The sequence below is a fragment of the Myotis davidii genome, unplaced genomic scaffold, assembly GCF_000327345.1.
Source record: "Myotis davidii unplaced genomic scaffold, ASM32734v1 scaffold194, whole genome shotgun sequence".
NCBI classification, from domain to species: domain Eukaryota; kingdom Metazoa; phylum Chordata; class Mammalia; order Chiroptera; family Vespertilionidae; genus Myotis; species Myotis davidii.
In genome coordinates this window covers 114,861-140,041 of record NW_006286673.1, presented here as the reverse complement: position 1 = coordinate 140,041, position 25,181 = coordinate 114,861, and the positions used below count along the sequence as shown (strand labels likewise).

Here is a 25,181-nt window from a genome sequence, read left to right as displayed (position 1 = left end):
CTCTTACTCAGCACTGTGACACAGCCCATGACACAGACAAGCAGTTCGTTCCACCAGGTTCTATAACTGACTACATTTGAGAAGAAGTGGCTTTTGTAGGCAAACCCTACGTATAGTTGTGGGTAATGGTATTTGTCTGCTCCCTCAAATTTTTCTCCATTTATCTTCCTCATGAACTACTGCAGTAACTTTCCTAAATTTATATTTGTCAGTTGTCTTATTTATCTGGATTTTAGAAGTATTTAGCCAACCACTACAGCCCCTTAAGACCATGGTTTATGAAGCATGACCTACTAAAAACTTACTTGGATTTCAAAATTTAATAGACTATTATTATTATAGTATTTTTGTAATTTTTAGTAAAATAATAAGACTTTAGGATTTTAGAATTTTAGGGTTAATCATTAAAACAAGGAAAAGGAGAAAGCTATTGCTGAGTGTTTTTATAAGAGTTCATCTAAACAATTCTAATTATTTCCTTGTTCCTGTTGAATCATATCCTGTGATTCAAGTTCAGCAGAATAGGTTTGCATAGCTCTTGCCCCATTCAGAATGGCCACAGACTGTCGGTATAGATATTTGCATGTGTAGTAAGTTGAGCAATACATATAGATGCTGCCAAGCAGCCTGTAAATAGGTTAAGGATGTTTACTTTCTAGAGGAGTTTATGTCTTCATAATACAATTGGCAAGCACAAGGTGGAGAGCCGGGAGGAGGCTTTGCACAGCTGCGCACATTGATTCATAAACAGTACGTGAGGCTGAGTTAGAATGGTCTCCTGGCAATAAAAGACCCTTCCTCTCAAAACTTATCTGTGAGGATGTGGTCAATCTCTGCTACATATTGGCCAAACTGTCTCCTGGGAGTTTGTCATGAACCACAGTGTGAAGCTTTTTAAGCAGTAAAGAACTTGGAAGATTGCTAGGCAACTCAGTGAAGATATTCTAAAGAGATCTAGAACAAAAGGAATATTTTTTTTATTTCATAACCAATGAATAAAACTGAGCTCAGCCTTAGCATGTGAAAATTAAATATTGGGAAACTTATGAGACAATTGAGGAAGTTTGATCACCAACAGGATATTAAATATTAGGAATTATTGTATTTTAAGATGTGATAGTGGTGTTAAAGTTATACTTTGTAAACCTCTTATCTTTACAGGTAAGCACTGGTTGCAGTTGCTATATGTCTGGAACTTGCTTCAAAATAATCCAAGAGGTGGGAAAAGAATGGGCTACAGGTGAAGCAAAATGGGCCCTGACTTAACCTTGAAGTTATAAGACAGGTCCAGGAGGTTCAGCGATACAAGGTGTTTTAACTTCATACACTTGTGTATCTTTGAAATGTTCCACAATAATAAATTAAATCAATATGTTTTTAAAAAGAAATCCTAGTACTTCCTTAGTTAACCTTTTTCAAACTTATGTGGGAATTGACAAAACAGAGATCTGGACTGCCAAGCTCCTGTTAAGTTGTCAAAGGGATGTTTTTCCCTTTGGGGTCTTTTTTTGGGGAATTATTATTAATTATTGAAATATATATAAATTATTATTTAATTATTGAAAAGTTTATTTGCCTCAAAGTACTTGCCAGTTCTCTTTCCATTTCAGATTTTCTCTTTCTTTTTTTCATGATCTACTCTGTTTTGTGTTGTATTTTTTTTTCTTTCTTCTTTCTCTCCCCTAGTCTCATGTTTTATCCAATACTGTTAGCTCTTTTCAGAGGGAGAGTCAGCCCAGGGACCTAATCTGTCACCACTGGGTGCAGAAATCTCCCTAGTTGCTCAGTGTTTAAAAATCACCTGTCTATTAACGTTACCAAAGTAGACATGGGTGCTGGTGAGGTTATGCAGTAGGGACAATAAAGAAATAAAAAAATGTAACATTTCAGGAAAGGGATATATTAGCATTCTCCTTATTCCTACCTCAAGTCTCATAAAAAATCCAAATAACAGATTTAAGGACAATACTTTTGATAGCCTGTTTCCAAAGAGCTCAGAGATGTAAAATAAATCAGAATACTTATCTGTTCAATCTTCTCTACTGAGATTTGCAATCTCAGTCTAAGGGATAGATCTTTCCTCTATAAAAGATTACAGTGTGCCTAAGAAAGACATCCCTTACTGATTATCAATATTAATAAATAGGAATCACTCTTGAAATGTCCATATACAAAAATGTCAAGCACATTTTAAAAGTTAAAATAGCCTTGATTTGTATCATGTTGATTTGCAGCATCCTCAACAAGCACATTAACCAAATGTATGAATGGAACTTTTAAAAGCCTCTCTGAATACCAGCTGACCCTGCAGGCTCAGCTTCAGTCCTTAGTCATCATCAGAACGGAAGTATGTTAAGAGCTTGCTGCTCTTTCTTGTCCCACTGTGGTCTCAGTCCTCAGTGGGCTTGGAGACAGCACTCAAGGTCACAGTTTGCCTTGGTACTTGGTGTGTTTCCCCAGTCAGAAAACCAGGAAATTAGCTCCCTTCTCCACCTGACTCCCCGCTCTGCATTTCTTTCACACTGGGGAGGAATTCTGTTGAAAACACCAGCCTATCTGAAACATTTGTGGCACATTGCATCAGATGCGTGAAGAAGCTCTACTGGGTATTGTGAGAAAATTAAGCAGTATTCCCTGTTTCGTGCACTCTACCAAGGAAGGTAAAACAAAAGCAGGGCCACTATTTTATAGAGATTAAGAGGCTCATTAATGGAAAACCATGCTGACATAGTCACCTAGCTGGGCATGTGGAAGGGAAGCATCAGGTGGAAAGGTGAGCTCCCAGGAGCATGGCAGCCAACATCTTCAGTGCAAGGTCATTGAGACATTGGCATCAGTTAATGTTGGAGACTAATAGTGGGACTCTAAAGGGCCAAACTGAGCCTTGTAGAGGCAACCACAGAGTGCTGCAAAAGTCTAGTAAAAAAGCAATAAATAAAAGTGATGTTGGAAGAACAGATGAAGGAAAAAGTGGAGGGGAGATGATAGTAGGACCACATTATAGTTTTCAAATCAATTCTCAGTTGGGTAGTTATGTGCTGAAATAATAAAGGACATAGCCAAAAATTATTATGGAGAATAGATTATCATGAAATAGTCTGATTTGATGAAGAATAAATAGGAAGGTTACCTGCAATACACCCAAGTCACAGTGGCTACAACTTCATGGCAATAATCCACTGGTCATTGTGAGGAAAGAGTCTGGTTTCAAGGAGATGATTACTTCTATTCTGAGTGTGATGCAGTTTCTCTGCAGGATGTGGTGGGCCAGGTTCAGAACTGATGTAGGACCTCAGATCCATGAGCAACAGAAGGCAGAGGGAGGTTGCAATTGTGACTGTGGGTAGAGCCTTGAATTCTGCAAAGTCTGTGTCACCTGAGTAGAAGGAAGACTAAAGGTGCCCCTTCCCTGCTGACTGGGTGGAAAACAGGAGGCAAAGGAAGTGCATTCACTCAATCCATCTTTTATCATCTTATTTCATGTAAACATTGTGCTGCATATTCATTGACTTAGTAATAAACAATGCTAGCCCTCAAGTTTTAAATGTCAACCTGATTTTTCATCTATTCCAGTTCACTGGAACTTGAAATATGCAAAACTGAGATATACACAGGAAATAGATTATAAAAATAGTGAGAAATCAAATTTCACAAGTCTGAATTTATCTGAAAAGAGATGAACATTGTAACTGCATGAATGTTGAAAAGTGGGGAAAAGGATAAATGAAAGATTTGTGTTAACACCAAAGGACGTGGTAGGGCTCTCGATGCGAAGCAAATCCCAACTTTCAGTGGTAGCCTCGAACTTTCTTTCACTATTTCCCTAAATTATTTGTGTTGCTTTGACATTTCTCTTTAATATTATGCTATCTCTATGTATAATATTTTATTTGGGGAATAAATTATAAGATGCAATTTGGATACTAAGAGCAATTTCAAGTGAAAAGTCAAAAAATATAAAGTTCACATTGATAACAGTAAAGCAAATTACCACTGAGTTGACAGATAAGGAATACAATAATGATTTAAATGTGGTTTACTGAAATAAAAAATCACGTAATTTTGTAAACCTGTCAGAATACTATCTAATAAGAGGATCAAGCAAATATTATTTTCCATGACATTGCTGAATAATTTGGAAACAAGAGGCATGGGTTAAAATTGATCAGAATATTTAACTCAGCCAGTTTGATTTGAGAGCTAGAAATACCAAATTATCAAATTGAAAACTCATTCTTCCTCTTCTTGATCATGCATGACCATCAGAATCTTAGAAAAATGTGCTTGAAATCATTATTGGCCAACATTCAGTTATGAAGTTTTCAATCAAGAATCTTTTATCGATACTGCTTAGCAGTTTCATTATCACCTCTAATTTCACAAGCAAAGTAACCCATGCATAAAAGGACATGAAGTCAGTATGACAGCTGATCCTTCAAAATTAACTCACTAAATCTAGTGAGGGCCACATGGTAGCATAATAGATGACAACAAATAGTTTAAAAGGTAGTTTTGGTGATGATAGTGTCCAGTCAGTCTTTTTCCATAAGAGGCATTTTTAAATAACAGATACCCATTTAAAAATTATCAGATTTATTCTGATACCCTTAGAAAAGTATAAGGCTGTAATGTTCTGTTTAATTAAAATATATATAGTTATAGAGATACTGTTCCATTCCAAGCTCTGTGCCAGATGATAGTTCATAGAAAGTAAATAAGATGCTATTCCTGTTCTTATATAGCTTTTAGTCTAGTAGGAAAAGATAGAAATAGATGCCGACTGTCCTAATCGCTCTATATATAAGGCTAATATGCATAGTGTCCCCTCGGGAATTCGGCCAGGAGACCAGGAGTTTGATCGCTCGCTATGATGTGCACTGACCACCAGGGGATGGCACGGAACATGGTGGGTGATCAACGGCAGCTGCGAGGTGCTGAGGGAGCAAGGGAAGGAGGAGGTACAGAGGCAGGAAGGTGGGGAACCTGATTGGCCCTGATTGCTGGCCAGGCATAGGGACCCTACCAGTGCATGAATTTCATGCACTGGGCCTCTAGTATGTTATAATAATTTAAGTCATGGCCCTAGCACCTAAACTACTGAATATGGGGAAGGGAGATTCTGAGGGAATTAGAAAAGCTCCCTATAATAAAGGTCTGTGATCTAAGATTTGGATCACAGAAATGAGCTAGGTAATGAAGGCATTGAGCAAAATATGAAAGTAAGAAGCAGCCCCTTGTGGATGTAGGTGTGGGTGTGGGCCCACCAGAGTGGCCAGATCATAAACCAATAGGGCGGACAGGCTGCTACAAACCAGATGCTGAATGAATTCTTGTAATTACAATCTGGCTATAGTATCTGTGTTTTTATTGATTCTGCTACTCATTCATTATTGAGAGACGGTAAAAGGGAACATGTTTCACAAATGATTCATTCAGGATTTCTTTCCTTTTTAGTTTAAAATTGGGGAGCATGTGCACCTTGGTCCTAAGGGAAGAAATGAGGGGACTGGCCAGCCCTGTGTATGATTATTGCACATCTCTGCAGAAGAGCACACGGAGTAGGGGCAGAGGGTGGAGAAAGAGATGGCAGGGGTGAGAAGCTCTTCCTCTGCACCAGGCCAGATCAGTTCAATAAGAACCAAACCTGCTCTTAAAGGGATTCTAGGGACCCAACCAATAGCACTTTTCATCTGAGTCCAGTCCTTGATCTGATTAAGAAATTAAAACAAAATACCGATGAGAGACCAAACTACTACCCTAGTTAAGTCGACAGTGGGAGATGTGGCTTATCTTGGAGGTAAGGGGCTCCTTTGCACTGACCCCGGAATTAAGCACAGTGGGAGCAGTGCTGCCTAGGCAGGCCTTCCCAATGAGGAGCTGCTCCTACAAACTGGTGTCTGGAGCAGCATAGAAGTTCCAAAGTGAAGAAGAAGAGGACACCCAGTGCAGTTTCTCCTTCCACACTCAGCAGCAGTAGTGCTGTTCTGCTGGCCTGGGCTAGCAGGCCGTCCTCATAGGTGTTGGCCAGTGCGGTCACATAGGGCCAGGCTCGCGGACCCATGCATCGGGGTGACTGCTCTGTCGTTGCCATTCTGAGATTTGTAGGAATTTCATCCTACAATCTGTGTTTTGCTGGTGAAGTCCGATGGGCCCTTGGATATGCTCCAGGGCTTGGCGCCTTGGCTCAGGAGACGTCCACGTGACCCTGCTGGGGATGGGTTCTCAGGTGTCCACTTCCTTACAGCCTGGCACCCTGGCCCCACTACCTCTTCCCCAGAAGTGCCCCCTCCCACTCAGTGACTATCTGAGGAGTGGGGTATGGCAGTGTCTGTTCCTTCCCTGGGCAGGTTGCAGGTGTTTTGCGGGGCACTCAGTGTGTGTGTATGAAGGGAATTATCTCACCAGCCCAAACACTGGGCAGGGGGATAGCCCATGAGGGAGGGCCACACTGAAAGTAGGGGTGGGGCTCAGAGTCCTAGTAACTAAGTAGAAAACAGGAGGCAATGGAAGTGTGTTCACTCATCCATCTTTTACAATCTTTTTTTTTTAATTTATCTTTATTGTTGAAAGTATTACAGATGTCTTCCCCCAATACCCCATAATGACCCCCCTCTACCGTACTCCCTTCCCCTCCCAGACCTTCCCCACACTATTGTCTGTCCAAGGACTATGCATATATGCATATAAGTTCATTGATTAATCTTTACAATCTTATTTTGTGTAAAAATTGCTCTGCATGGGTGTTTTGTTTATGAACAGAAATTTAGACTGTCTTGAAATAATGTGGATTCAGCTCAAAACCTTTCTCTTTTTGAAGTAATATGAGAGAATAAACCAATGAGATAATAGTTGTCTTATGGTTTTATGTAATACATTTTTGAGTCTCAAACTGAAATTAACAATAAGAAGATGCCTAGAAAATGTTGAAAAGGAGATCAAAGCCTGAAATGATATGTATCCAAATAGGTATCAACAGGCAACATTGAGACTATAGAAAGAGAAATGAAGGCTCCCACATGGCTGAGAGCGGTCTCTAAATCACAAGACATTCTTGGCAGTTAGCCTCCACAAAGAGCTGTTTATGAAGGGCAGTGACTCTCCCTGACTGTCTTTGCCCTAGAACAATTTCTAGCAGATATCTATTTTACGGTTCAGGGTCTAGCTAGCTACTCAGTGTGTGTCATCAGTTCTCTGGACTCCATGGGTTTGTGTGTGTGTTTCATTGTTTGCTTTGACTACATATTCTCTGTGATGACTCATTCTGACATCAGGTCAAACTGTAGGTCTTTATACCAATTTCACAATAAAGGTGACTCACATATTTTAACAGCCACATTAATGCTGCATGTGATATTCCCAAATATATAAATATCTGGACTGGATAGAATAGAAATCCACAAATACAGTATATTACAAAAGATCTTGCTTCTATGCAGCATTTTTGGAACATGACATCCTAATATAGTCATGGAACTATGTTTACTGTGGATTAGGGAAGTAAAATGTTAATCTATTTTTTTTTCAACTACCTTGTCTCGCAAGTTCAAAACTCCAATGAAATATCCAAAGCTGACTTTTAAGATACATTAAAATTTAGTCATTGTTCTGAATGTAATTGATTTCAAGGGGACTTACAAGAAAATATTGCATGTTTTATAAGTGGCATTAAAGTAGAAGCATCAGTTAATGATTTTCAGTAAATTATATGTTACTTTAAAAATAAATTTCCAAAATTTTTCATTTTCATGTATAGAAAATTTTCTCTGGATTTTCAATTTTATTTATATTTATAAATTTATATTTGTTATATCTACAATAGAAAAATGTATACACTTTTTATTTTTCTTAATATATTTGAAATGAAACTTCTCAATAATCATAAAGATTTGAAGAGACTATAAGGTAGCAATTTAGATAAATGGTAAACATTTGGCAACATTGCTCTCAGGAACTTAATCATATATTTTAATCCAATCCTAAAGTTATTGAGTCAAACATAGGATATGAATTTTAAATGTAGGAAATAATTCACAAATTCATAAGAATCATCTTTTATTAAAAATTCATTGGTGTTTCTGAATTGTTTAAAATTAACGTATCTTGGTTATTTTTACATTTTTATTTAAGCATAGTAGTAACATTGGGGTAGACATTTAAATATATTTCCTTTGTTTCTGAGCTATTTAATAAAAATATAAACATCATGTAAATTTTCAAGTGGTATGTAACAATCAGCTTCACTTCTAAGTAGGGTGCTTACATAACGTAGATAATAGTGAGTCTAGGTCTAAGGTATATCTAATCCTTGAAACTGGAAACATACCTGCAAGCCATACAAACTTGGGAAAAGCATTACATGAGTCTTTCTAGAACTTTGAAAATGTTCAGCATTCTACTCATATGAAAGACTATTGAAGGGAACATTTGGATCAGTACTTTACCAAGTTTCCGCTGTTGAATGAAGTCCAGCATTCACTCTTGCTGGACTATGTCCTATGGAATTGCCACATGAGAAGGAGCTTAGTTGCGTATCAACAGTTTCTTCCCAAACATTTGCCCTTTTGATGATCAAATGACACTAGGAGAGGTCAAGGCTGGCTTGTCCAAGATTTTTCCCTGTTATCTGGAATCCCAAAGAGAGAGTTAGCCTCCTGCAGGCCCCCATGGTTTAAGGCAGGAAATTCTGATCCACTCTAAGATAATGCCAGAATTAGGGCTGGTGCCTTCCCAACCACGAACACTGATGAGGCAACTCCTCCTGCAAATTTACCATGACATACAGCCATAGTTGGAGACATACAGCTACAATTGCAGGACGCGAACCCCAGCCCCCAAGCGCCTCCCCATCAATCACACCAGGAGAGGGTTCTGCTGTCAGGAACAGACAGGAGACAAGGCTTTGGGAGGTGTCTGCACTTCTCTGCCCATTTTTTAAATGTCTCATAGCCCTAGGGCGGGGATCATTGTGTCTGAGTCTGGCTTCAGACTGTATCTCTGTGTGCTGCCCTAGGAGAAATGGATACCCTACTACTCCACACCAGTTTTCCCAGTGGTACTGCCTCCGCAGGTCTAATGGGAGAGCTGCTTGTCAATGCAACAGTTTCTGGCCTGATTGTGCCGTTGCTTATGCTGTCTGAGTAGCTGGGTCCGTCTCTTGATAATCACGGTTCCCAGCTCCACCCAACGGCAATTTAGCTGCCCTGGAGAGGGTAAGGAACTTCTACCTCTTTGAGCCCTACATCCCAGACTCCACAAAGCAAATTCTCTATAGCATTTAGTTCGACCCCAAAACCACACTTTCCCATTTGGTGACAGTTGTCCTTCAATGTTTCTTTTCTGGGATGTGACCCCCTCTCCTTAAGCTCTCTTCCTTTTTCCATTCAAGAGTGAATGTGGGTATTTCTCTGCACCACATGGCCTATATTCTAAGGCAGATAGTTCCAAACATATTCCATAAACTTGGGGAAAATCTGCCAATGATTTAGTGACACACTAAACTGTATAAGCTTTATTAACTTTTCTTATCTTTTCTTTATTTGCTTTGTTCTTGGGTCTGGATTTAAGAATACAAAAATAATACCATCCCACAAAGCTTAGGCTCTAAAATTAGAAAACTTGAGTTAGGAGCTTCTTCCGTTATATCCTCGTCTTTGTGAACTTGGAAACATGGTTTTATCTATTTTTATAGTGCACACACATACATGTTATGCATGTTTTATTTAAATGTCTACATATAAACATGATGTAGCAAACATATATACATACATGTTTTATACATATATAATGTTTAAATAAATAAAATTTATGTTAATTATTTAAAATTACTTAAATAATAACAAAACCCATCGCCATTAACTAAGGCTTCTCTCTTGTTTTCCTGGGACTGAATGAGATCTTTATCACCCAAAGGATGGCAGTGAGTCTCAAAAACTGCTGCAATAAAATGATAGTTCCATAAATTTTAAGTAAGAGGAATAAAAACAACACAGATTAGTCATGACTGTTATTTAATTAAAGGGATTCTAAAAGGTCAACCTTAAAGCAAATATCCCATACCACGTATTGTCATAAATCTTCTGTATTATTATTAAAGTGATATATATTAAGCAGGTCACTGGGAGTATGTTACCTGGAGGCAAATACACAATGCCATCCACATCCATTACATTCATACAAATCAGGTCATCAAATCAGGTCTCTGAGTCACTTTTCAGAGCTTTGCTCAGAACACATGGGTTTTTATGATGGGATGGGATCAGGGAAGAGCCATAGAAAAGAGTATTGTTAGGGCTGGCAGGTTTGAATGGAATCTTAGGAGTGCTGGATTCATGATGGATTTGCACAGAGATTCAGGTTGAAATTGAGATTTAAAGAGAAATAAGGTAGGCCAAAAAGTAGATATGGTATAAAACAAGACAACCAAAACCCTGGGCCATTTTATAATTGCAGGAACTACAAAGGGCTTTTACTGGGGGCAAAAATGCAATCTGGAGAGAGATGCATGAAGATCGCCTAAAATCTGAATGTTCATAACTTCTAGGAGATGAGGGAAAGATGGTGAGAAGCAGAGACAGAGGCAAAGATCCTTCATTCTCCCGGTTTACCGTTGACTTTGTATCTTTCCCAATCACCTAGTCATCACCAAAGTCCAACTTGAATTTTGGCCTGTCATTCTGTAGTAAACTAAACTACAGAACAGTAAACTTGTTCTTTTGGTGTAGGCCCGTAATGCCTTCAGTGACTATCACAGCAAAGTGGTCTTGATATTGAGGTAAAAACAGGGGTAGGTATTTGAAAGAATACCTAGTAAGAAGTCCAAAGTAAGAAATTACCTATTATCAGCCCTAGCTGGTTTGGCTCAGAGGATAGAGTGCCGGACTGCTGACTGAAGGGTCCCGGATTCAATTCAGGTCAAAGACACATGCCCCTATGTCAGGCTCATGTAAAAAAGAAATTTACTATTATCAGTTTAGAGATAAAATAGTGCTTTGCAAAACAGAATTTTTGATGTCATATACATTCTGCACTTTATATACAACTTGTCTGTCTGTCAACATGTTTCCATGGGGTCCTAAGTTACTCAAATGCTTTAATTTTGCTTATATTTTCAGGTGAGGGCCCTTCAAGAGCAGTTTTTTAGTATTCATCAAAAACATGATCACTCAGCTTGACCGGCCTGACTCAGTGGTTGAGCGTCAACCTATGAACCAGGAGGTCCTGACCAGGGCACATGTCCAGCTTGCAGGTTCAACTCCCATTGTAGGGTGTGCATGAATTAATGCCAGATATGATATTGACATATTTTGCAAGCAACCATTGTTTTATCTAGAATTATGGATATTTTTTAATCCATACATTGCATTCATTAGTTGCCTATATCAGTGCTGCACAATAGAAATACAATGAGGGCCCATAGGTCATTTAAAATTTTCTAGTAGCCACATTAAAAAGGAAAACTGGGCTACCTTGACTTTAATATATATTATTTAAACCAAATATTTAAAAAATATCATTTCAATATGCAAGCAATATAAAAATTATGAATAGAACACCTTGCATTCTTTTTATTCCTACTTAGTCTTTGGAATTGGGTGGGCATGCATACTCCCAGCAAATCTCCATCAGGACTGGCCCCATTTTATGAATCCAGGAAGACAGTGGCTGCTACATTGGGCCACACAAGTCTAAAATCATAATCATGATTCAAGTTCACTATGACTCATCTTCTGTCCTAAAAGCAGTATAGATTTACTTCCTTATATTCTGTATTTTTTTACATCGCTCATTGCTCACAAATGCTGATCCCAGTAATGTACCTATACATAAATGAGAGGAATAATCGAGTCATTTAGCCAGTAGTGGCAGGAAGTTACTTCAAGTATGCTGATTGTTAAAATTGCTTCTAAGGTCATAACAAAGTGACATTGTTTCTCACTTTTAAATTTCTTTGGATAATCTAGAGACACTAGTGATTTTTTGTAAGCACTGATTTGAACTTTCTATTTTATATGCTATGACAAAGCTCATAGACCTCAGGAATTATTTTAAAAATTATCAACTTAAGTACTTTTTTGAATTATGATTTCTGCCCTCATAAAACTAACACAATATTAGATCATAAGAGTGTCTTAGATGTGTTCCCTTGATTATATTTCATAGATCAAATGTGTCAATATTGAAAATAGAGGTGATAAAATGTCTACCATATTATTGTGACGACAAAGCAATTATTGAACACAAAAGAAATTTTTTGAAGGAATGCTTCTGTGTACCCATTAATAAGAATCAATACTAAAATGTGGGTACAAGTCATAGCTCCCTTCTGACCGTGACAAATGGCACTTATAAATACTAGTGGTGGACCCAGGGTGAGCAGATCACAGACACATTCAGAGTTAGAGCAACATGAATTAAAACTAGCATATTAATAGACATGAGTTTACTCAGTTGCCCCTATACCCTGAAAAGTTAATGGCACTTAGATAACAGTAAATATTTGCTGGTGGGGGTGGGGGGCAATAGCCATCTGAAGATGCCTATTTTTTTCTCAACCCTATAAATAACAACACCTTTCTCAGGATACAAAATTACATGTGAATGGTCCTGGAATGTTAGAAAGAAAAAAAAAAAACTTTTGCTTCCTCTCTATCTTGGAAGTAATGTTGTCTCTATCTAAAAGTATTTTTGTTAAATAGGCATATTTATTTATTTTTTTAATATATTTTATTGATTTTTTACAGAGAGGAAGGGAGAGAGATAGAGAGTTAGAAACATCGATCAGCTGCCTCCTGCACATCTCCCACTGGGGATGTGCCCACAACCCTGGTACATGCCCTTGACTGGAATCAAACCCGGGACCCTTCAGTCTGCAAGCTGACGCTCTATCCACTGAGCCAAACCGGTTTCAGCAAAATAAGCATATTTAAAAACTACCTATTACCACTAGGTCAATATTGTTGTGGAGATATTTGATACCTTTTCAGAGATAAATACTTCTAATTAGGGTGTAGTTAGTATTTAACTTATATAACTGTGTAGTTAGTGTATAGCAATATGAACAAATACCATTTAAAAGTTTAGGATAAGAGGTGAAATTTTCAAGGAAATTTTAATTAGAAGGGGGTTTTCATGGGGAAACCAGCATTGAGAAATAATACTCAAACTTTTTAGTTCATGCATGAACAGATCTTTGCCATTTGGAAAGAAAAATTAAGTAAAAATCAGCATTTATTTATGTATAATGTGCCTTCCAAGGGATCATAAAGCATAGGGAAAGTGTAAAATAAGAAAAATACTAAACATTTTCAATCCACATGAAGTTCTATTTTTCTTTGTGTTTAAGGGACAACCTTCAACAATTGTCCTGCCTTTGTTATATGCAGTCATAAACTATTAAGTCACTATTCCAGACATTAGCAGTCATAACATGACTGTCACATTCTGGCACTAGTCAGCTTATTAATATTTTTTAGGGTTGATGTGCCTTTTTGGACTGCTATCAATATTTACTAACAGATGATGTAAGTGAACATTTTGTATGAAATATTTGGAAGGGAACACTCTTTTTTATTATAACTAGAGTCCTGGTGCATGAACTTCATGCATTTGGGGGCGGGGGTCCCTCAGCCTGACCTCTCGCAGTCCAGGAGTCCATGGGGAGTCCATGGAGTCCAGGGGAGTCCAGGAGTCCAGGAGTCCATGGGGAGTAGGCCCAAGCTGTCAGTCAGACATCCTTAGCTGCAGCGGGCGGGAGGAGTTAGCTGCAGCGGAGGCGGGAGAGGCTCTGCTGCTGCTCCCCCGAGCCATGAGCCCGATTCAGGGCATCTAGCTGAGCGGCGTTCCCCTTGTGGGAGCACGCTGACCATCAGGGGGCAGTTCCTGCATTGAGCCTCTGCCCCCTAGTGCTCAGTGCACGTCATAGTGACCAGTTGTTCCTCCATTCGGTCGATTTGCATATTAGCCTTTTATTATATAGGATAACACCATGTCCACATAATAATAGGACTTGACAACTTTTATCCAATTTTGAAGAAAGATAAGGCTTTCACACAAATATTGATATTCCTTCTATTTGGTTGAAGGAACTAAATCAACAAGATATTTCAAACCAAAAATTACAACCCTGGGGTTTAAATATTATATTCTCACCAAAAAAGACTAATAGTCCCTTAGGACAGATTGAGCCACTAAATATTATGTGGTCTGTTTACCCCTATATGTTATAACAGTGGTTTCGAACATTGTTGGACTCAGGATTTCTTTAAACTTTTAAGAATTTTTGAGAATCACAAAGAGCTTTGGATCATATGGGTTACATCTATAAATCTTCATGTTACTCAATATTAAAATTGAGAAAAATTTTGATAACTACTTGTGGACTCATTTTTAAATAATAATAAAAAACTCATGCCCTATTAACATACTTTCAAAGAAGAAGAATATGTTCTTTTTAAAAAGTGAAGAGAGGCATTTTTTACTTTTGTAAAAATCCCTTAGAACATAGTTGGAGTCTCTAAATTCTGAATGTCTGTTTTTGCATTTATTCTGTTGAAATATGCTATGTTGGATTAGGTACATAAAACAAATTCAGCCTCATACAAGATATGTATTTGGAAAAGGGAGAATATTGTAATAGCCTTTCCAGATAACTGTTATATTTTTGGACATCACACCAAAATTTGACAAGTGGGAGTTTTTTATAAGCTTCAGTGTGAAAACTGTCATGTTCAATCTGAAGCCCAACAACATTTTTTTTGTACTCTGTTACATTAATATCCAGGAGTTTATCTTGCACTTTCAAAAGGATCTATTACCCATACGTAATGCCTTAACATCATTTATTTGTCATTTGGAAATATCAGTTCAAGTTGTGCAGTTCTTTCATAGATTGACCTATCTCAATAAATAATACCAAAAATTCACACTTATACTATCACCACTGAGCTCATTAGAAAAGTATGTAAGCACTAGAAAGTTGCCAGATCACTGTGATGGATGCAAGTTTTCCAAACTGTATCATTTGAAAGCTCAAAACGTATTGGCAACAAGTAGTGTCAGCTGTTTTCCTTGAAATGGTGGATCAGTTTATTCCATTTCAGAAAATATCTGCTAGCTCCCCAAGTCAGAACGATCAGAAGTTTTCTCTCAATCATTCTTTGAAATAAAAAAGATTTTCCATGGAAAAGTAGGCTAGTTCATCTCACAACTCAATCAGGCATGTGCTTTTTCTCATGATAATCACGTTATTTTGATAACTAAAAGTGAATAGTGCATATTTCCCATTTCACTACATGTTAAAGGTGGTATACTGCCCATCCAGTGTGGCTCAGTGGTTGAGAATTGACCTATGAACCAGGAGGTCACTGTTTGATTTCCGGTCAGGCCACATGCCCGGGTTGTGGGCTCCATCCCCAGTTAGGGGCATGCAGGAGGCAGCCAAGTAATGATTCTCTCTCATCATTGATGTTTCTATCTCTCTCCCTCTCCCTTCTTCTCTGAAATTAACTAAAAAATATTTTTTGAAGTTGTGTACTAAAGAGTAAAATTTAATAAAATTAATATATTTTACTACCACAATAGGAATGTTCTAAGTAAAGCCAACACTGGTTTTCTTTTACTGGGCTGATGGTGAGAAACACAACTGATTGCTGGTATAGTTTTGTGCCACTGTTTTGATTCATGCTAAACCATCAGCTGTTTTATCCACTATTGATTTTGCATCATCAGTGCCAATGGCAACTCAAAAGGCACTGATGTCTTAGTATAATTATACAAATACTTTTGACCATCACAAAGATCTCATAATATATCAGAGATACCACACTTGGAGAACCACTGCTCAGTAATTTCATTAAGTAGAGGTCCAGCTTCAGCTTGAACACATTCAGTCAGAACATCCCTTCTTAGGACAGCAACAATGATCTTTAATAAAGTTGAAGTCCATTACCCTATAACTTCCACCAGTAAAGCCTAACTACTTTGACCTCTTGGGACAGCCCAAATACCTAATGCATTTGAATAGCCAAGATAATACTTTTCTGTTATTGGAAAATAAAAATCCATTTCCTATGTTCTATTATTTGTTAGTTATTTGGAAAAATTCACATTTTTCCATAGTAGAAGTTTATTTTTTAATTTGAAGTAAATACCACTTCTCCCAAGAAAATAATTTCTGTGTCTCTTATTAATGGTCCCTTCCCTCATGTTCTATAATCCCTTACTTCTGTTCTGCTCCTTGCCAAAAAGACAGCCTATGATTTTAATTTATTTTAAACCAAAGCATATGAGAAAATAAAAGTCACCCAAATTCTACTTAAGCATTGCTAATATTTATGTAAAAAGACATGAAAAGTGTCAAACATACTCTTAGATGAGTGTATATGAGTTGTTAAGCAAAGTATGTTATATTAAAACTAGAGGGCCCTGACTGGTTTGGTTCATTGGATAGAACGATGGCCTGCGAACTGAAAGGTCCCAGGTTCAATTCCGGTCCAGGGCATGTACCTTGGTTGCGGGCACATCCCCAGTAGGAGGTGTGCAGGAGGCAGGTGATTGATGTTTCTCTTTCATCAATGTTTCTAACTCTCTATCTCTCCCCCTTCCTCTCTGTAAAAAATGAATAAAATATATTTAAAAAGTAATAATAAATAAAAATAAATAAAACAATAAAACTAGAGGCCCAGTGCATGAATTCATACATGAGTGGGGTCTGGCTGACCTGCCCCAAAGGGGACCCATCAGGCCGGGCCAGCAAGGGGAAGGGGCTGTGGGTGGTTGGCTGGCCGGCCCCATCCCCAATTGGGGTATTGGAAGCCGATCAGGGGCTGGGCTAACCTCGGGGGATGGCAAATGGGGCCCAGATCAGGCTGGTTGGCTGCTGCAGTGCACATCATAGCCACTGGTCATTCTGGTCTTTCCGGTCACTGGGCTTTTATATATATAGATTATTTTCCTTAAATTTCATAGATTCTTTCTGCAAAAATGACATAAAGATGTTGAAACCCACTATTTTTTGTTAAATGTGTTTGCATAAATCTGCCTTTCACTGACAGCAAGTTACTCTGAGAAGATAAATATAGGACTTGAATTATTGAACTCTTTCTTGTACTCAATAAATAACAGCTTATTTTAAGCATTACCATATTTTTGAAATTCAAGCTTATATTATAAATGCTACTGAGTAAAAAATAATATCTGAACTAAGAGGCTTTTTCAGCTAGTACCTAAGAATGAAACTATATCATGGTAAAAAAAAATTTTAAACTATATCAGAATAATAATTACATAAATGTTCTTCTTAGAAGGGAAGATATGAATACTAATGAATATAGCTATTTTTTAAAAAAATATGTAAGCATGAATAAAAGTCATATAATTTACTTCTAAATTCTACAGATCAGTTTAGAATTTTTATTTTTAGCAAGAATTATAAAACTTAACTAGACTTGACATTTCTGATCTAAAATATACAGAATAAATAAATAAATAATATGAACTACTATTTTCTAAACATTTGAAAGTCTAATTTATTACTTCTGTATTTTAAAAAGTAAAGCTAACCTACTTTCTACATTATATTGTATGCAAATATAGCAAGTTCATTTTGGTATGCTAATTTGTAATACATTTTAAAATGAAGAGTTTACTTGGCATTTAAAGCAAAAGTATATTGCTTTTCAAAAAATATTTTTAAATAAAACTACTCCATATCCTCTTTCAAATAATTCTAAGTCTCAGAAAAGGATAAAAGAGTTAAGGCAATCTTATTGATCTGTTCCAGATGTTCACATTTTAGTGCACTGGATCACTAAATAATTAATGGAATAATTAGGATCAGGTTTCCCTGAATAATTAATGGGTTAGCATAAGTAGGTATTGCTTACTTGGTAGGTTTTTAAGATGCTATTTCTTCCAAGTTTTTTATAAAACAGCTGAGTTGAACAGAGACAACCCTGGTTTCTCTACCTTTCTTTACTAAAGGACTATCAACATACAGAATGTCCCGTTGCAGTAGGTTGGATTATCATATTATTACCCATCACATGTTACTATCTCCCCCTCCATGAAATGTTGTAGAATACAGTGTATGTTCCTGCCCCACTGATGTTAAATTCCATCATGCAAACTATTTTAGCAGTGCAATGAAATAAACAAAAATCTTTAGATTTGCATGGACTTCTGGCGAGCCATCTTGCATTCATATAAGCTGCCATGAAAAGAGATGTTCCAAATAGTTCGTGGTCCTCAGAGGATGAGGAAGCACAGCATACCCTTGAAATGAACTGGCATTCTGGAACTTCTAGTCCAAATTCTGGAGGTCAGCACAGCGAGGTGAGTTGCCACTGACCTGCAGGCCCATGAAAAAGGAATAGATGCTCTTTTTTTTATGCCACTGTAACTTTTTTTCCCCCAATGAAGTATTGCAGTAGAAGAGAGTCAGTGTCACAGGATACAGAGTGGTCTTGACAAAAAAACAGTCTCGCTATGTCCACCTTGATGCAGAGCTTGATGGTGAAAAGCAGGGCTAAGCATCTGCTAGGAGGGCAGGTTGTGCCTACTTGCAAAAATAGATATGCTGTTAGAATTTTATGTACAGTTTTATTGTAACAGAAGACTGAGTAGAAAGGGGATATATATATATATATATATATAGGATGAAACAGTGCCATTTGCAACAACATGGGTGGACCTTAAGAACATTATGCTAAGTGAAATAAGTCAGAGAAAGCTAAGAACCAAATGATTTCACTTTTATGATTTCATAATACAATTGGGGTGGGTTGAGTCAAACTGGTGAACGCAAACAGCAGTGTGGTGGTTGCCAGAGGGAAGGAAGAGGGGAGAGAAGGAAATCCTAATGTATGGTGATGGGAGAATATTGGACTTTGTGTGGTAGGTACAAAGTGATAGCCACATAGTTCCAAAAGATGTATACACACACTTTGAATAATTGTAAAGGCAGTATTTTTGAAATACATTTCTTTTTTAAAATTGAGCTATCATCTGTTAAAGTGTATATATACCTTTTGGAACACCCTGTATGTATATAGTGCCATATATATATATATATATACACACACACACACACACACACTTTCTGTAGCTGATGTGAAGGATTACATTTGTTGAAAATCTTTGTGAGGGTTATGTGGCTATTGACCTGTGTTGGTAGCCCATTTTATCATTTTATCCCTAATTGTCCCACTGGAAGTCAGAGATTACTTGTTCTCATTTCCAGTAACGTAGGAGTTCTAGAAGCTGAATGTGTATGAATATTTTTTTTTCTCCCAGTCCCCTCTAACAACTATAACTAACCAAAATAATCTATTCCTGACAACTAAATTGTGTAGGTCTGTCTGGAAAATGTAGATTTTTGTCTCTTATTCAAAGGTATGCACTAGCTCTCACTTCCAATTTCTTTGGCCCAATTTATGATAATAGGTAGTATATAATCCCTCATACAGATTAAAACAACATAAAATCAAAATGAGGATTAAACACCTTGGGGAAATACTGAAGCAGGAATTTGGGGGGAACATAAGCAGGCTTGGGGATTTTTTAGACTTGGGGTCCATGGAAAAGCGCTGGGCTGCAGACTGGGAGAAGGTACATCTCCATAACACAAGGAAGTCAGGTTCACTTACATCTCCATAAGTCAAGGGAGCAGCAACAGTTGCATCTACATAAAACAAGGGAACTGGAAGTAGCCAGGAAAGGTCTATATTTACAAAATAAAGAGAAGGAAGCCCTCCATTCAGATGGAAAAGAAGAAAGCCCAGAGGAATGAAAGGACTATGAGGAAGGAGGGCCTTAGGAATCAAAATAGTAACCAATTTGAAGGGGAATATTGACCAATCAGAGGGGATATCAGGACAGAGGAACTGCAGCCTTTATAAACCATAGGGAAAAGGAATTCTGTGGGACCCTTTCCCCCTCCCTACTTGGGAGTCCGTACTTGTTCTTCAATAAATCTCCACCTTTGCTATACCACTTCCTGTCTGTGGATTCATTCTTCAATTCCAGCGGACAAAGAATCCGGGTTCCAGTCCAAAAATTCGGTATCAATACTATTTTAATTTTGCAGATAAGAAAAGTGAAGTTATGTTGGGAATCTTGCCCAAGATCCCAATCTACAGAAGCACTGGCACCATGACCCCTAGCTTCGCTCAACTGCATGTGTAGGGAGCCTCCTACCCTTGCATCTTATCTCAAGATCAAGGTGTCTAGGGGATGCAGTTTTTGGGACCCTGTATGCATTTAAAGCTCTGGAATAGAAGTCAAGGGGTAGGGAGAGCATCTTTGCTGGTGATGTCATCGGAGCTGAAGGACAAAGAATTAAGGAAGAAGCAGTGTTGGCAATTGCCAAGGGGCATATTATTTATAAGACAGGTTTAAGTTTGGGGAAAGCCTGCACTTCAGCTTTTTCATGTGGGGTGTGTGTGTGTGTGTGTGTGTGTGTGTGTGTGTGTGTATTTGAGGGTCTTATAGACTTGTAAATATAAGAGGCAATTATGTGTAAGAGTGATTTTCCTAGGTAGGTGTATATATTTTCTGCTTATTGAAATCAGCAGTTAAAAGAGCTGAATGTAGCCGAGAGGGGAATAACCCTGCTGCTTATGAGAAGAGGCTGTGTAAATTTTGCAGAGTGGATAAACTGGTAGTGGTTTAATGATTTTTGAAAACGATTTGCAAAACTGCTGCAGGAGACGGATAGGTAAATGTTGATTGATTCATGAAAGGATGTTACTCCCAGGGGAAGTAAGGGGTTGGAAATGTACATCTGTGGCTCCAGTCTTGCTCCACACCTACTTTGCTGCTCTGGGGGCAAGCTCTTTCCATTCAACAGGTCTCTGTTTTCTCCTTATATGGATTTCCCTCATGCGCTAGTGAGGTTTAAGCTAGCTAAAGCACAGCCTACATCAGAACAAGGTGACACTGGCAAGTGAATGGGAAAATTCGATAAAGAGGTCAAGTGAACAATGGCAGTAGAGGATGTATGTAGCCTGAAATGCTCTGAGTTGCAGATTTATAGTCATTATTGCTCCCTGAGACCCACATGAACATTGACAGGCATACTTCTGAGACCTTGCTCTCAGATCAAGGTCTTCCTCACCCTATTGATCCATGAATAAACATTTTTATAGTGCAGTATTCTACTTTTCTTGGTGTGTGTGTGTGTGTGCCCAGTGCATGAAATTCATGCATGGGCCGGGTGGGCGGGGGGGCGGGGTGTCCCTCAGCCTGGCCTGTGCCCTCAGCCTGGCCTGTGCCTTCTCGCAGTCTGGGAGTCCTGGGGGGATGTCCAACTGACGGCTTAGTGGGCCTAAGCCATCAGTCGGACATCCTTAGCATTGCCATGGAGGCAGGAGAGGCTCCCACCACTGTGCTCGCCAGCCATGAGACCAGCTTCTGGCTGAGCGGCGCTCCCTCTGTGGGAGCCCACTGACCACCAGGGAGCAGCTCCTGCGTTGAGTGTCTGCCCCCTGGTGGTTAGCATGCATCATAGTGATGGGTCATTCCACCATTCCGGGATTTGCATATTAGCCTTTTATTATGTAGGATATGCTGTGGATGAGGCCCCCAAGAACCATAAGAAATGCAAAAAATTCACTGTTAGCTCATTCTTGAATTGCCCCCACTTAAAATCAAATTGCCCCCCCCCCCCCGTGGGGCACGTGCTGCACCGTGGGAACCAGTGGGCTTGACACTTTTCCTCCCTGAGCTTCATTTCTGAATACATACATGTATACCATGGGAATTGTAATCTCTTCTCTGCCTACCTCACTGGGTTGTCAAGGAGGTTCTGAGCAAATAAACCTAGTAAGTGATGTCTAAATGGGAAGGGATTTTTATTTTTAAGCCCACGGGTACCCTCACAGGTAGCAGGTGCTGATTAGGGGAGGAGAGCATGATTGTTTCCTGGGACTGTAGGTATGGAAGCTTTGCAGAGGCTTCCACAGGCCTCGGAGGGGCGGGCTCTGGCCAGCAGCCCTGTAGCGGTGGTCATCCCTGCAGGTTCTGGAGGGGGGCAGGGAGTCAGGGAGGATGCTAGGGAGGTGACGAGGCTGAAGGGGAAGTAACTGACAAACCTTCCCGCTTGGTGCCATTCTTTAAATTGTACGTGGCTGTTTCGCAAATGTACCTGCTCAGGGCGGGACTCCAATCTCCTGGAGCCGGGTGGGGGCTGGGCCAGGGCGGAGCCAGGTGGGCTAGGAGGGCCGGTTTAGCCTCAGCCCCAGCGAGGTTCAGTGTGCTTCCTCTGCAGAGACAGCGCTGCTGCTGTTGGGAGGAAGGGTCTGACCCTGGAGGGCCCTCAGGCCTGCCTCCACCCAGGTCTGGAGCTGTAGGGAGGAGAGGTGTGCCCAGCCCCAGTGGAGGGGGCCTGGCAGCAGCCGGCCCGGGTGCCTTGGGGGCGCTGATGGGTGGTCGCCAGCGTGCTATTATTGTGGGCACCCCAGGGGCTGGGGTGGGGTGTCCATGCAGGGAGATTGGAAGAGCTCCCCATGGCCGCTTCCTCTTCCTTCTTTGCAGTCAGGGCTCCTGTCAGGCACTGTCCTCAGACCCCCCAGGAACTTGGCTCCAGCCGCCTGTCCCCTGCTGCACACGTATCAACATGCAAATTGGTCGTTATGGGGACACCATCATGGGCAAATTAGCATATTACCTCTTTGTATGTATAGATGATCACAAAGGTCAAACTTTAGTATGCGTCAGCAAAATCAAATTTCTTCTCACGAAAACGATGTATCTTTATTTATGGTTCATATTTTAGATAGTTTATTCCTATCTTACTTTCTCCAAAGTTTCTAAATTGGCAAAGGAAGACATCCTTTCAAAGAATGAGGAAATCTGGGTGACAGGACATGATAAATTCAAATTGAAAATAACAATGAAAAATGTATGTTTAAAAATATATTTCAGGAATATTAGTCTTCAAAAGTAAGGAAATTCTAACACAGGTTGCAGCATGGGTGAATCTTGAAGATTTTATGCTAAATGAAATATGCAGGTCATAAAAGGACAAATGTATGATTCCACTTATGTAAGATACATGAAACAGTCAATTCATAAAGACCAAAAGTAGAACTTAGAACACGTGGTAGAAAACATGGTGGACCCTGGAGGAGATAGACCAGGCCAGGACTTTGCCATGTTGGATCAGTGAACTATTACCAGCAATCAGTGTAAGAAGGTAATGATCCACACAGGACTCCTTTAAAAAGTCCTGAGAGACATATAATCTAAAACATATGTCCTCATATGTGAATATTTAGGTTAAAAGACTGGTAAATACTTAGTTATTCTCTACTAGCGCTTATAGGATCCTTTAACTGCAGAGTGAGTGTTGGCTGCATTTACAGCACCTTAAAATTTTATTAAAGCAACTTAAGATGATTAGGGGTGGAGCCAAAGTCTCTTGGTCCCCAAATGGGACTGAAGACCATGCCCACCCATCCAAGCAGCTGCAGAACAGGAAGGAGAGAGTCCCAAGCTCTTCATCTCTGCTGGATGAATACTATCACCCAAGTCTCCACCCTCTCTGATCTCAGAAAAGCCCAAATTCAACTGATGGGGTAGAGCAGTGTTCTCAATAGAGAAGAATATGGGGCCCTTGAGCACAGACAGCAGTACCCTACTGATGTCACATCTACTTCTGAATGTATAATAGGTAATTGGAATGTCATATGCTTGAACCCCCAGTCCCATAAGCACAAAGGGGATTTCCTCCATCAGGAAGAGCCACAGGTAGAGAAGTGTTCATTAAACAAACCCCCCAGTCATTGGCTACTAGAAGGTGGGTTAGGATTTAGCACCAGTGCCACTTGCACTACAGTTTGCTCTTGTCCAAAGTTTCACTGTTGGTTGGAAAGTCAGAAGCCTCAGAGGCCCTGATTGTAAATAGTCATACCATTGCCCAAGGAGAAACCCATATAAAATTCAGGGGCTTAAACACAGAATATTGTTTCTTGGGAACATATAGATGTATTCACAGCCCCCAATCTCACCAGCATCCAGTTCAACACTGCCACCTCCTTGCCTCTCTCCTCCACCAACAACCACCACAAGGAAGGACGTCATCACCTTATAGAACTCTTTGGGTTCTGCAGACAGTGTATGCCTCACTTGGGCATTCCATGGCCTTTTGTTTGGCTACCATATGAATCAGTACCCTTTGAAAGGAGTTCGAACCAGCAAGTTGTGTTAGAAACTGTTCAGCAAACTGTGATCTACTCTCTACTGTTAGGGCCCCAAACCCTAGTGACCCCTTGAACTACAAATCTCTGTGACTGATGGAATTTATCAATAGATCTTCTGACAAAGGGCTGCAGCCTTCACCCAGAGGTGCCTGGATGTGGGGGCCTGTTGCCTGCATGCCTGACCAATTGAGACCTTGTGAGTATACCGGATACTTCCATGTCCATGTGGGTTGAGTAAGACTCAGTGACTAACATGGTTGGCAGGAAGCTCAGCTGCCGTGGCACCTTGAGTAATCAAGTCCTTTGTCTCTGATGCAGGAGCCTCATGTCTTCTGGGAGATTCCACAAAACTGTGGCAGCCTATCTTGTCATTTGCAAGTTAGGCAAAAACCTTGGTGCTTCCCAGCTCTTGACAGTTCCCATAAGGGGCTACACTGCATGTGTCTTCAGAGCAGCCATATGGCTGTATAGGAAATAAACTTCAATTATCCATGGGCTTTGGAAGCCTCAAATGGGCATCTTTATAAAAATGTAAAATGATAATATGCATTTAGGTGCTATACATTAGAAAACCTCATATTAAAACCAGTATATTCCCATTCTAAATGAAAAATCACTCTAATTACCCAAAAGGCACTTCAGGGAGTATTCAAAATATGAGAGTAATATTCACATCATAATCTTGTTTTATTGTGATGTGTGAACTAATCCCATAGTCATATGAATATGAATAACCCATGGATAGGAGAGAAGGAAAAAATATGTATATATTCTGAATGGGAAAAGTTCACATTAGAGCACAGCAGGCCATTAACTTTAGTCACTGCAGAGGTTTTCTTCCCTTTCAATAGCCTCAAATGCAGTTATTCTGCCATTTAATATCATTATTTTGATTCTGAGAGGACTATTCATCTTATAAATCAATTAGTTTGACTAATGGTTAATTTTCATAGTTGGTATTTGATTTTGCTCAAGTGACTCAGA

At 39.3% G+C, this 25,181-nt stretch overlaps 1 long non-coding RNA gene across 1 annotated transcript; it reads left to right on the top strand.

Moving 5' to 3' along the window:
• The first annotated feature begins 686 nt into the window (after nt 1-686).
• Nucleotides 687-1,385, top strand: LOC107182199. Its single transcript, XR_001512916.1, has 2 exons — nt 687-754; nt 1,162-1,385. It is a non-coding gene; the product is annotated as an uncharacterized LOC107182199 (long non-coding RNA).
• Nucleotides 1,386-25,181: the final 23,796 nt, after the last annotated feature.